Below are 12550 nucleotides of genomic sequence, written 5' to 3' on the forward strand. Positions count from 1 at the left end.
GATCTGAGCCAACCAGAAGAATCTGAGGACTTAGTCATCCCCCTTGGATCATCTACAGATCCTCCTGCTTTCCTTCTAATAAAAAAAATGAAAGTTAGCTCAGATGGCCAGGAGGGGACAGCGTTGAGGGCTGTAAACAGATCAGATGATGCTGGCAGACAGAGGGGTCAGGGCTGAGGCTTTGCACAGGGGCCACCTCAATTTGAGTCTGTTCTGCTGCTTGCCACTTGGGGGAGCTTTAACAACTCGAAGTCTGAGCCTCAGTTTCCTTGTCTCTGAAATGGGAAAATTAATGGCACGGACCTCATAGCTGTCTGAGGTTGGGTGATCTGGAAGCAGACCCTGAGACAAGGCTTGAGGTGAGAGTGGTTTATGAGGAAGTTTTCCAGAAAAGAAGCTGCTAAGGGCATAGGGAAAGTAGAACCAGAGAGAGAAGAAGCAAGAGTGGAAGGGCGCTTGGCTCGGTCTGCACAGGAGCTCTGAGGACATGGGGCCAGAGCGGACTGCCAGAGCAAGGGTGCTAGAGAGCTTAGACCTTTCAGGGGCTCACTGGTAAAGGGGCCCCAGGGAATGGCCATGCCCACACACCTCCACAGATGTTGGCTGCTGGGAGGGCCCACGCAAGCCGGTATGCCCCGGAACAGCAAAGTGATCCCAGGGGACGTGGGTGGAACATGACAGAGGCCCCTCCTGAGAATTAGTCCACGGATTATATTCCGATAAAGCGTATGTGGTGCTGATTATGTGGGGCCCGGCCCAGAGGAAGTTCCGGTAAGTGACAGCTCTTCGCACCTGTTAGAAAGGGGGTGCAGAAGAGGTGCCCCAGGACTGTGTGGTCCGCAAGAAGCAGGACCTTCTGAGAGCTTCCTTGTGCTCCCCCTGTTCCCTCAGGCCCACATGCTCTCTCGCAGCTTCCAGAAGCAGAATCCCACAGAGCTCCCCAGCTGGGAGGCCTGGCTCCAGCCCCCAAGGTTCTCCCTGATGACTTGGCTTTGTGCAGCCTCTCCAACCTCGCCCGAGTTGCCCTGCCATAGTCCCTTCCTGAGAGGTGTGCCACCTCCAGCCCTGCCTGCACGGAAGCGCGGGACCCGGCAGAGGGCCGGGGCAGCAGTTAGCTCAGGGCCGTGGAAGCAGTGAGCAGCACAGAGGAAACAGGCTCCTGGGGCCCATCCCCACCTGAAGTGAATTTCGCTTTTCTTCTAAGCCCACCCCACTCCACCCCTCTGTGTTTACTGGGCTTTTTCCCGTAGAAGGTGTTCAGGGATTGCTTGGGGGACTCACATTGGTCAGCGTGTCCCAGGAACGAACCAGCAGAAGTTGTGCTTCCAAGAGGCTTGATGGCTTTCAGGGGTGACGTCAGCTGGGGTTGGCCCCGATGGCCCCAATGGAATCTGCCCCAAGCCCTCTCCCACCTCTGTGACAGCACGAGGGATGGCACCCACAGTCTGGTCTCCCCACTTACTAAGGCTTGTAGGAGTCTAGCTCCACAGTGCGTGACAGGCCCGGGTCCTAGTTCAGACCCTGTCACCTGCTGTGTGACATTGGCCAAGTCAGCTCCTGTCTCTGAGCCTCAGTGCCCTATGTGTCTAACCAAAGTGTTGTACCCACCCACCTCAAGTCGGCTGATTTCAGCATGGTGTTAAGTCCTGTTTGGCTGATACCCAGAGAGGCAAGGTGACTTGCCCAGATCACACAGTGAAAGGGTGGAGTGAGAGGGCCAGGACCTGCTCCCTGCCCCCTGGCTGGTTAGGTGAGCACCTTACCCTTTACCAGCTCTGCTCTGGCCCCCAGCGCTGTCTAATTTGGAGCCTGAACTAAATTCTCCATGATCAGGGTGGACCGAGCTAGGTATCCGAGCGGTCAGTCACTGCTGCTCATTGCTAGCACGTCGGACAGCCATCTGCGGAGCACGTACTGTGGAAAGGGTCCTGCTTTCACCAGGCTTAATGACGAGTACCCCGCAAGACCTATCCTGAGGCCCGGGCCCCCCTGCCTGCCCTGCCGAGGAGTGGGGGTAGACAGGCCCACTGCGAGGTGTGCAGGGTCCCGAGCAAAACTACAAGTAGAGGCCCATATAGCTCTATCGGACAGTTGAAGGTTATAAAAGAAACCCAGAAAATAATTTGATTTTCTCGCCTAGACAATTGTATCTTCGTAATATAAATTGAAACGTACGTGTAAAGTCATGAATTTATACAACTAAAAGTGACAAAATAGCAAAGAAGACTGAATATAATTATGAGTACACATCTGGATGTTTCATTGGTGGGCCGGTGATGTTCTGATGAGTGATAAGACAGGGTTCATACATTACTCCCTATTTCTTTCATAAAATATATTGTGTTCATTTTAGCGAGAACACCATAGTTATAGTGTTTTAGTCAAGATTTGCACATCCTTTGGAAGTTGGTATCGATAGTAAGAATCTGAAGGATCAAAAATAAAATGCAGTTATAGTTACGGTGCACGGAATTTGAGTGTATTTCCATCAAAAATGTAAATGAATAACTACAAAGAAATGAAAACGCGTATCTTCCAAAAATTGTCGTTATGCCTTGAAATTATCCATGGAAATCAAATTATGCACGTGATAATCGATGAGTATCAGATTTTAAACTAAAATCATTTGAATGAGATGAAATATTCATATTTTTGAACATTTATAAACTTGAAATTATTCAGTCCCAGCCTTTCTTGTCCCCCTAGTTGCCAATGCAAAGAATTAGTGTCACATTTCGTGTTCCATTAATTGGAGTAATATGAACTCTAAGATACTGTAAGACGTTCTTCGGCTCCTTTATGCATTTATGGGGGATACCACACTAAGTCATGAGTACTCTTAGAACCACACATTGGAATAGGGAGAAAACCCAAAACATAATAATAATAACGTTGCTCGGCATTCCTGGGAAACAGATACTTGAAGCTATGCTCATTGCTGTCCGAGAAAGGATTTGACAAGTTGAATTTGCCCCTAAACATTCCTGCCTCTTTGTCCCCCCTCCCCCGCCACGACCACCTAGTGTCCCTCTCCCCCATCAGCAACAAAGCGACCCCCAGTTCTTCATCTGGACAGAATCACCTTTTGTTCTTCATGCCGAAGGAATGGAGGAGGATTTTAGCGGGGCCTGAGTGGCGTTAGGGGAGCAGATGACACTCACGGGTCCCACGGATGTCCTGTGCAGAGGCTCCCGTATGTTCTCCACTACGTTCGCTTGTGAGCGTGTGTCTGTGATGTGTGGGCTCCGGGCGGTGGCCCTTCTTCTCTGTGCCTCAGGGTGATTCAGTGGGTGGGAGGAGATCTCATCGGTGAGATCTCTATCATCCAGCTACAACAGATGAATGATGGAGCCTGTCCTAAGGCTGGTGTTTAAATCTGTGTGTCTGCATCCACTCATGCCTTTCCTTCATGCAAGCATTTGCTCATTTATTTAAAACCCACATTTGCTTCCTCCAACCCTTCATTTCATTGTGGAATGCCAGGCCATAGGGCTCCTGGGTTTTTTTTGGTGTGGTTTGGTTTGGTTTTTTTACAATTTTATTTATTTGTCAGAGAGAGCGCGCGCGCGCGTGCACGCTTCCTACAAGGAACCTGATGTGGGACTCGATCCCAGGGCCCTGGGATCATGACCTGAGCTGAAGGCAGACGCTTAACCCTTCAGGCAGTCTTGTAGTGTAGCCCCACATCCTGCTGAAGAGGGAATAAAGGCTCAGAGAAGGGGACTGATGTACTAAGATCACACAGCAGAAAAGCCCCCGGCCATGTTTCACAGTCCAGAAGATGGACGCCATGTTCGAGCTTCAGGTAAAAATCCGAATAGGAGTTACTATATCCCCGTCGGCTTCGTCAGGCTCTGCTCCCCCAGCCACCTGCCGCAGGGCCCTGGGGATCCTGGAGGGGTTTTCAGCTTGAAGAGCCACTTCCTGTTTGGGGCCAAGCACTTCCTCCCAGTGACTCAGAGGCTCCCACTGGCCCCGTGCTGGGAAACCAAGGTGGGGGTGGAGCCAGGCCCAGGCCATGTCACCTTCTGCCTGGCACCCCAGCTGGGTGACCCCGAGACCAAGCAGTGCCACAGACTGGAGGTAGGAGATGGAGATGGAAGGAGGCCTCCAGACTGTTCTCACCCAGCCTGCGGGGCAGGGGTCTGAGAGCGGCCATGGTGGACAGGGGGGTGGCCTCCACATCCCGCCATTCCCACTTCTGCCTTCCAGGCTGGCTACCGCCCATGTACGGGCTGACAGCTGAGGCCGGGACGCCTCAGAGAGAATGGGCGACACTTTCTCTTCGGTGCAGAAGGGCAGTTAGGTGGAAAGAACAGGAGGCTGGGAGTCATGAGCCTGAATTTCTGACACCAACTTTCTCATGACCTTGCCAGCTCCCCACCCTTCTCTGGGCCTCAATCTCCACGTGCGGGGGAGGGCTTGCTGCCTGTGACATTTCGTGGTGGCTTGGTATCAGGATGTACATGAAGAGATTTGGGGCTGAATTCTGGGTTTGGCAACTTGCTGGCTGCGTCCGTCTCTCAGAGTCTCCATTTTTAAATTTGAAATAATAATCACTTTAAGCATTTTACATAATTTAATCCTCACGTCAGCCCTATGAGTCAGGTTTAATACTGTTGTTGTCATTGTTACTATTTTATAATAAGGAGATGGAGGCACAGAGAGGTTAGGTAACTTGCCCAAGTTTACACAGTAAGAGTCAAGATTCAAACTGGGACAGGTTGACCCCTGTGCCCATGCTGTTAACAACTGTGTTCCTGCTACTCAAATTGTGGCCCTTGGACCCGCAGCACCAGCATCAGCTGGGGGTTGGTCAGAAATGAAGAATCTCAGGCCCCGGTCTAGACCTCCTAGAAAACACAGTGTCAGACTATGTTTTAACAAGGTCTCCAGGTGATATGTTTGCACACGGAAGTTTGAGAAGCCCTGCTCTATTTATATTCCATCTGTCACTTAGGGTCATAACAGGAGACTTAGGAAGTAAGTATGCTTCGTAGACGGAAAAGTGCAGGGCTCTCGGAGCACTGGGAGAAAGCTGGGGACTGCAGGAAGACGGAGGCAGGGTTGGGGTGCCCCGGGGGGTCTGTGTCTCACGAGCTGGGTGTCACTTCAAAGCTGTCTCTGCATCCAGGTCGTCCGCCCTCTGGTGTGAGGCTGAGTCTTGGCCGTGTGTCTCTTGCCGGCGTGTGGTTCCAGGGCCCAATCGGGTTAGAGAGTTCTCCTGTTGGCATGGGCTCGGGCAGCGGCACTGAGCCACCGCTGTCATGGGTCTGCAGGGCAGCCGGAGGCCCCCAGCCATGCCAGCCTCGGTGTGCCCTGGTGGGCAATGTGGCAGCATCCTCGCAAGCCTACAGCCCTGCCTCAGAGCTGCCTCCCCTCTGCTTTTCTCCCCAAGGCCTGTTGGTGTCATCTCGCCTCCCAGTTCCTGGGCAGGAGGGCTGCCCTGCTGGCTGTAGGAGCTGGGGATGGGGGAGGCAGTGCGTGAGTCAGAAGTTAGCCACATAATTGCCGTGCCCCAGACGCCGCCTCCAGCCCCCTGGCCCTCCCTCAGTGGCTGCCTCAGAAGAGCAGCTGGTTTGGCGGCTACCTCCAGAGAAGCAGGTCTCTGGGCTGCACAGAAGGGCCTCAGCCCCCCAGGAGCCACACGCAGCCCCATTTCTCTCCAGGGCGGCTGGGACTTGGATTGCGTTTCCGTGGGTTCCAGAGGGGGCAGGAGGGGTTCGGGGTACAGGTTGTCCCGGGTTTGGGGTTGGGGCCAGTTTGCGGGCAGCTCGCATGGAGGTAGGATTGCTCGTGCGGGGTCTGGTGGCCCACAGCTGGACCACCCGCCGGCTCGGCAGCTTCCCGGGGCAGCGACAAGGTGTGACCCATCCCTGGGGCCCATACCCAGCACAGGGTGGGCACCGCGTGGGGACTCAGGAAGGGTCAGGTGGGAGAGGAGAAGGCAGCGTGGACTGATGAGTGATCTGATTGGGTTTGTCCCCTTGTCCCCTCAGCTGTCCCAGGGAAGTGACATCGCCACCTCCGTGGACCGGACATCCTCAGGAGCCCCGCTCACAGCCACTGATACCTTCTTCCAGGTAAAGAAAAGAGAAGGGAAGGGTGGGGGGAGAAAGGAGTCAGAGGCAAGGGACGGAGGACAGCACACTGGCTGCTAACGGTGCTTGCCTCTCCCAGGGGGACAGTGCCTTACAGTTTACAAAACAAAACAAAGCAATAATAGTAATAATCATCAGAAGCCCTCAGTAGAGGGGCGCCTGGGTAGCGCAGTCGTTAAAGCGTCTGCCTTCGGCTCAGGGCGTGATCCCGGCGTTCCGGGATCGAGTCCCACATCGGGCTCCTCCGCTGGGAGCCTGCTTCCTCCTCTCCCACTCCCCCTGCTTGTGTTCCCTCTCTCGCTGGCTGTCTCTCTGTCACATAAATAAATAAAATCTTAAAAAAAAAAAAAAAAAAAGAAGCCCTCAGTAGAGCCCTCTGGTAGACCACTCATTCCCAAGTACCAGGGACTTACCTAAGCCCCCAACAAGTATTAGCTTGTTTCATCCTCACGACAGCCCATGAGGTGGGTACTGTTATTATCCCCACTTTATAGATAAGGAGACTGAGGTCTGGTGGTATTATACCAATTAGTAGGTGGTAGGACTGGGTCTCAAACCCAGGCAGACTGGCTTTCGTTGCACATTCTCAGCCCCTGTGATTTCCTGCCTCTAGAGCCATGTATTAAACTAAGGTTCCTTGACCTCCAATTTGGAGGTTTAAAGAGCTCCCATTTCCAGGGGAGATCGGTATTTTAAAAGATAATCCTAGAAAAAGTGATGCTTCAGCCAAAGGAATGAATAGCAAATGGTGAAATTGGAGGTCTTGAATCACAGAATTGGCATGAACCTTCAAGGCCTACTGGGCCAGCAAATTCCTGCGGCTTTCTTCCTCAGCATGCGAGTAAGTCCAGTTTTCTTTGGTTACGGAAGGGAGACTAAGACATTTGAAAGGAGGGAAGAAAAGGTTAGGCCCCAGGTTCTCAGACGTGCCTGGAAGGAGAGAGGCCCCTGTCCTTCACAGGACACCACGATGAAAGAGACGGAGTGACAGGAAGTCAGTGTTCTGTGCTTACGCTGAGGTCATCTTATACGGGACCTGGAGCAGATGTGTGCAAACAGATATCAGGGGGTTAAGCAAAAATTGTGGGAGAAAATACTTAATTGAGACTTTTTTTAGTAACTTTTTTTCCCTGTAAATTGGGAGAGGCTAATTATCATTCAGGAGCAGAAGTGGAAACGGGCTCAGAAACGGCTCTGCAGTCGCATGGTTTAAGAGGCTCTGATCTCTTTCCTTCCACCGCACGTTTCACCAGCTTTTCTGACTGACAAATAAACCAGGGCCTCCTTGGTGCCAGGCCCAGTGCAGAGACACAGGCCCCCTGCACAGTGACTCCTCGAGCAGAGATGGGGCCTGGGGTATCTTCTGTCCCCATCACCCGGTACAGGGCCACAGACACTGGGGCTCTTCAGAAAAGCTTGGCCAGATGGCTCTGAAGTCTGCCTGCAGAAGCTCCCAGCCTGGTGGGCAAGGCAGCTACGGAAGCAGATAATTACCGGGCACAGAGGCCTGCGATCATGTCTCGAGAGTTCTGCCGGATGACGGGAACACAGAGACAGGAGGTGGTGGGCTTCTGGGGGGTGGGGGGATCAGACCAAGCTTTGCACAGGGTCCATTTGTCAAGATGGATAGGACTTGAATTGGGGTGGCGGGGAGGGCTTTCCTGGCAGAGGGCCCAGCATGAGCAAAGGCATGGAGGGGGCAGACTGGGTATGGGTGTGCTTGGAGCAGAGTGGAGAGAGGAGGGGCAGGGGGAGGTGAGGCTACACAGGTAGGTGTGAGGGAAAGGAAGCAAGAGAAAGAGTCCTTAAATGGTAGGCCTTGCTTCTCTTCCCATCCCCCGCCTGCTTGGGAAGCCCGTGTGTCTGATAAGTCTGCTGTTTTACGTAAGTAAATAAAATAAATCATTGCTCTCCATTCCCTCCAGGGGTAAAAACTGGGCAGGGACAGGTTTGCTCAGTGCAAGTCTCTGCCAGACTCAGCTTTCTCTTTTTCCTCCCATTCGGGTCCCCCCCTCCCACCCCCCACTTCACGGAACCCAGGGAGAGGCCTCAGAAAAAGTCAGCCTGGTCCCTGTGACTGAATCACCATGCTCCTGGGAGGGACTGGGGTGTCAACCGAGGTAAGAGGTTGATGAGAGGCTCCTCCTCTCCAGGGCCCCTGGCTGACCCCTGAGGCCCCGCCAGAAACCCTGAGAATATTTGGCTCATTGCCTGCTCCGGGGGAGAACCAGTGCCAGTCGGGGAGGAGGAGTAGGGGTCCGGGCAGCTTCAAGGGGGGAAGCACTCAGCCCTGCAGGGAGGGAGGAGCCTGTCACAGGATGTATGCAAGCCTACTCAGGCCACCCCTAAGAGCTGTACCAGGGGTTTCTGCATGAGAATCGTGGCTGGATGGAATGGCTCCAGATCTTTCTCAGTGCTGACATTTGAAATAGTCTGAAATCCAAGGATAGTCTGAAAATCCAAGGATAGTTCTTAGATCCCTGTTGGACTGCACCAGGATTCCGTGATTGTGTAAGTCTTGACTGGGGTGATTCCAGTTTAGAGAGCTTGTAGTAGAGATTTTGAGTTCTGAGATGCTAAGCTCCGCATTCTGGGCAAGACCAGGTCACTCCCGGGGACTGCTCAGCCCACACTTATAGTCCCGACTTGGGAAACAGTGGTCCTGCCTATGCCAAGAGAAGCCAGGTCTCCTGGGCAGGGTCCATTCCCGGCTCCTGTCCAGTCTGTAGCCCCAAACACGCCCTAGACACGCGGGTCTGTCCCCGTAGGGCCTTCACTGAAGCTCAAAACACCTATGCTGACCTCCCCCAGCCTCTCTTCCCCGTTGGTCAGTAAACCCGGGGATCCGCTTTCCTGTGGAGCTGGCCAGATGCTTCAGTGAGCGGATGCGCGGGGGCCTGCATGCACCAGAAGGCCCTGTGCGCGGGGTGTCGTTGACGCTGCCGTTGTACTGTGAGCTTGTCTCCTTGAAAGGAAGGTTTGTGCCTGATTCCCTGTGAATCACTCTTGGCTCCCAGCAGGGCCTGCTACAGAGAGCGGATTCTTCTTAAACATTGACTGAGGCTGCTCAGGAGCTTTAGGTAGGGGAGAAGTCGTCCCAGAGGCCACAGTTCCAAGAAAGCCGTCCCTTCCCGAGGGAGGAGCAGAGAGCCCTTTCTGCAGGAGGATGGCCAAGAGGGGCAGAAGAACTGGGGAGCCCACCGCTGGGGTCGGGAGCCAAGCCGCCCGGAAGATTGGTCCAGCTTGGCCTGCTCGGAGGGGAAGGGAAATCAGAGGTCTCCTGGCATGGAAGTATGGGATACACAGGCAGCCCTGGCACCACTGTGGGAAGAGACTCATAATGACCCTAATTATGGCCTGATTGATTCTTTGAGCGCCCCTGCAGAGCCCAAGCCTTGGCCACTGAGCTGCTTTTCTCCAAAGAGCGAACAGGCGCACCAGGGCCCCGGGCTGCCGACCCGCCTTCTCGTTTTACCTCCCCTGGCCTCTCCCCACCGGCCGCTGCCTCCGTGACAGATTCCGTCCTGCCGGGTATCTGTCTACCTTCTCTGCTGGCTTCATTAAATCTCGGGCTTTGCGTGAGGCCCAGAGAAGCGGACTGACTTGCCCGGGGCCACACAGCGAGATGGTGGCAGCCAGATCTCTCCATCCTAGCCATCTGATGAGGCCCACAGCCGGGAACAGGGTAAATGCGGGAGTGCCCCCCCAGAAGCTAACTGCAGAAAGCTAGGCCTCAGGGCAGTGGGGCTGGGGCTGGGTTTGGCTGGTCCCATTATCAGCCCTGTCCACCCTGGCCCCTGCCGGCCCCAGCCCTGGGGTTTGGTGGCTTGATGAGATGCCTGGAGGTGTCCTGCTGCCCCTGGGCTCCCAGAGGGCGAGGAGTCTCCTATTGGGAACAGGCATCCCATCACTCCCACTTGGAGCCCCCATGAGGCTTAAACTTGCTGGCTGGAGTCTGGGGCTGCCCTCAGCTCGGCAAGAGGCCCTGCTGAGGCCTCCCTGCCGCCAGGCTTTCCTTGTGCTGCCCCCCAGCCAGAGCCCCCCATGTTCCCCCACTTTGCCACAAATCCTTCCTTATTTCTGAATTCCCCTTAGAACCCCCTCTCCTAGAAGCCACCCTGCTGTGATCAGTGCTGGCACCCAAGGAGGCACAGAAGTTAATGGGACCCAGAAGAGACCCTGACCCGGGCAGGGAATGTTTCCTGGAGGAAGGGTTGTTGAGCTGAGCCCAGCCGGAGTTTTCCAGGCCTTGAAGATGGGCAGAGGGGCCCAGAACGAAGACCATTCACAGGCACACCCGCACTGGGCACAGGGGATGGGCAGGGCAATGAGGAGGAACCACAGGGAGGCCTGGTCTACCTCCAAGGCCATGATCCCTGAGCACAGTGGGGAGGCATCCTCATAGCTCCGTGCCTTTCATGCCTTGGGTTTTACTCTAGGGGAATGTTGGGATCATCACTGTGAGTTCCCAAGCCTGGGACTACCTATACCCTGGTCCCCATCAAAGATGGTGGAGGCACCTTGGCAGGGGCAGCCCTGGCCTGGGGCTCAGGGCGACTGGGCCTCTAACCATGGCACAGGCCTTCCGGCAGCTGTCATCCTCGTTTTGACTGTTCTAGGCAGCAGCAGGCTCAGGGTTCCCAGCCCTGGGAAGGGAGGGGTCTTTTCTCCTCAGACTGGGCAAGGACAGTGGGGTTTGTCCTTCCCTCCTTCCTGTCCTGCCCCGTCTCTGCTTTTCTCCTGAGGATGAAGAGAGAGCAGGGGGTTGAAAGGTTTTAGGGTGTATGCCAGAAAGGCCCTGGGGGATCATCTGGTGGCATGCATCCCATGATACAGACAAGAAAGCCAAGGCCAGAGCCTTGCAGGGTCACCCAGCTTGCTGGTCACCCAAGGCTGGGCTGGGGTTGAGGCCCGTGAGGGCAGCTGTAGCCAAGGAGAAAGGGGGCTGTTCCTCGTGCACGTGTGTGCCCTGCCTCCCTCCCTGGGGCCCTGGCAGGCTGCTGGAGAAGCTCAGGTCTCCTCGTCCTCCAGCTCTGCACTCATCAGGGGTTTCCCTTTTCCTCCCTGGGTTCTCAGCCCCATTCCCTGCCCCTGCTCCCCGGTGCCAACCAAAATATTGGGCTTGGCCCTTTGTTGTGCAGTTTGCAGGGGTATGGGCGTTGTGGCCGGCACAGACGTTTAAGGCAGCGGGAATGTGGGCTGACCTTCCCTCTGGGGCTGGTGCCACGGAAAGACTCGGCAGTCCTAGGTTCAGATCTTCCCTTCTCCCCAGTTAGCTGTTTGGCCTTGGCTGAATCACTTAGTCTCTCCCTCCTGCCTGTCTCTCTATTTATCAATCGATCGATATAGGTATCTAAATTGAATACATAGATATTTAATTAATAGCCTTTGGGGAACATTTTTAGGTTTACAGAAGAATCAATCAGAAAGCAGAGAGCTGTTATCTACCCTCGCTCCCCCCTCACAGCTGCCCTCGTTAACACCCTATGTGGGGTGCTACGTTCATTGCAGCTGATGAGACAATGTGGACACAGGATTATTAACCGAAGTCACAGTTTCCACCAGGGTTCACTCATGGTGTGGGACATTCTGTGGGGTTTGACAAATGTCTGATGACATGCGCCCATTATTACAGCATCGTACGGAATCGCGTCATTGCCCTAAAAATCTCTGCGCTCCTCCCGCCCCCGACCCCTGGCAACCACTGATCTCTTTACAGCTCCCATGGCTTTGTCTCTTCCAGTGCGTCATGGAGCTGGAACCATACAGCATGTAGCCTTCTCAGACTGGCTTCTGTCATGGAACAATAGGCCCTTAAAGTCTCTTCATGTGTTTATGTGGCCGAATCACACATTTCTCTTTGCCGCAGAGAGCTCTTCCGTCGTCTGGGTGGGCCGGTTGGTTCATCCATTCACCTGGGGCCCATGTTTCTAATGCGTGAAAGAAGGCAGTGGAGCTCGACTTTGGAAGATTGTCATCAGGAGATGACGGAAGTATAATCCATGTCACTCTCTGTGACTGGCTTCTTCCACTCTGCACCGTGTTTTCAAGATTTATTCCTGTGTAGCATTTATCCATGTTTTATTCCTTTTTATTGTAGCCCTGGGTCGTTTTTAAAAAAAAATTAATTTTTTAAAAGATTTTATTTGTTTCGAGAAAGAGCATGGGAGGAGGGGCAGAGGGAGACGGAGAGAGAGAATCTCAAGCTGACTCCGCGCCAAGTGTAGAGATCGATATGGGGCTCGATCTCACAACCCCGAGATCATGACCTGAGCTGACAGCAAGAGTCGGATTCTTAACGGACTGAGCTGGGTCCTTTTTTGTGTCACTCCATCTCGTCCCCATTTCTCAGGCTAGTAAAGTAAATGTCAGAGAGAGCCAGTGAGCCATCTGAGGTTACACAGCAAGTCAGTTGAAGACCAGGCTGGAACCCGGGCACTGACACCTGG

At 54.1% G+C, this 12550-nt stretch overlaps 1 protein-coding gene across 6 annotated transcripts in view; it reads left to right on the forward strand.

Moving 5' to 3' along the window:
• GDPD5 (glycerophosphodiester phosphodiesterase domain containing 5) overlaps positions 1 to 12550 on the forward strand; it is a 111251-nt gene that overhangs the window by 52850 nt on the left and 45851 nt on the right. For all 6 annotated transcript variants that reach the window (XM_048217335.2, XM_044390900.3, XM_057316690.1 and 3 more), the window contains one exon: positions 6000 to 6083. The gene's annotated coding sequence lies outside the window, so the exon portion shown is untranslated. The remainder of the gene's footprint in view (positions 1 to 5999; positions 6084 to 12550) is intronic.

The sequence above is a fragment of the Ursus arctos genome, unplaced genomic scaffold, assembly GCF_023065955.2.
Source record: "Ursus arctos isolate Adak ecotype North America unplaced genomic scaffold, UrsArc2.0 scaffold_22, whole genome shotgun sequence".
NCBI lineage: Eukaryota > Metazoa > Chordata > Mammalia > Carnivora > Ursidae > Ursus > Ursus arctos.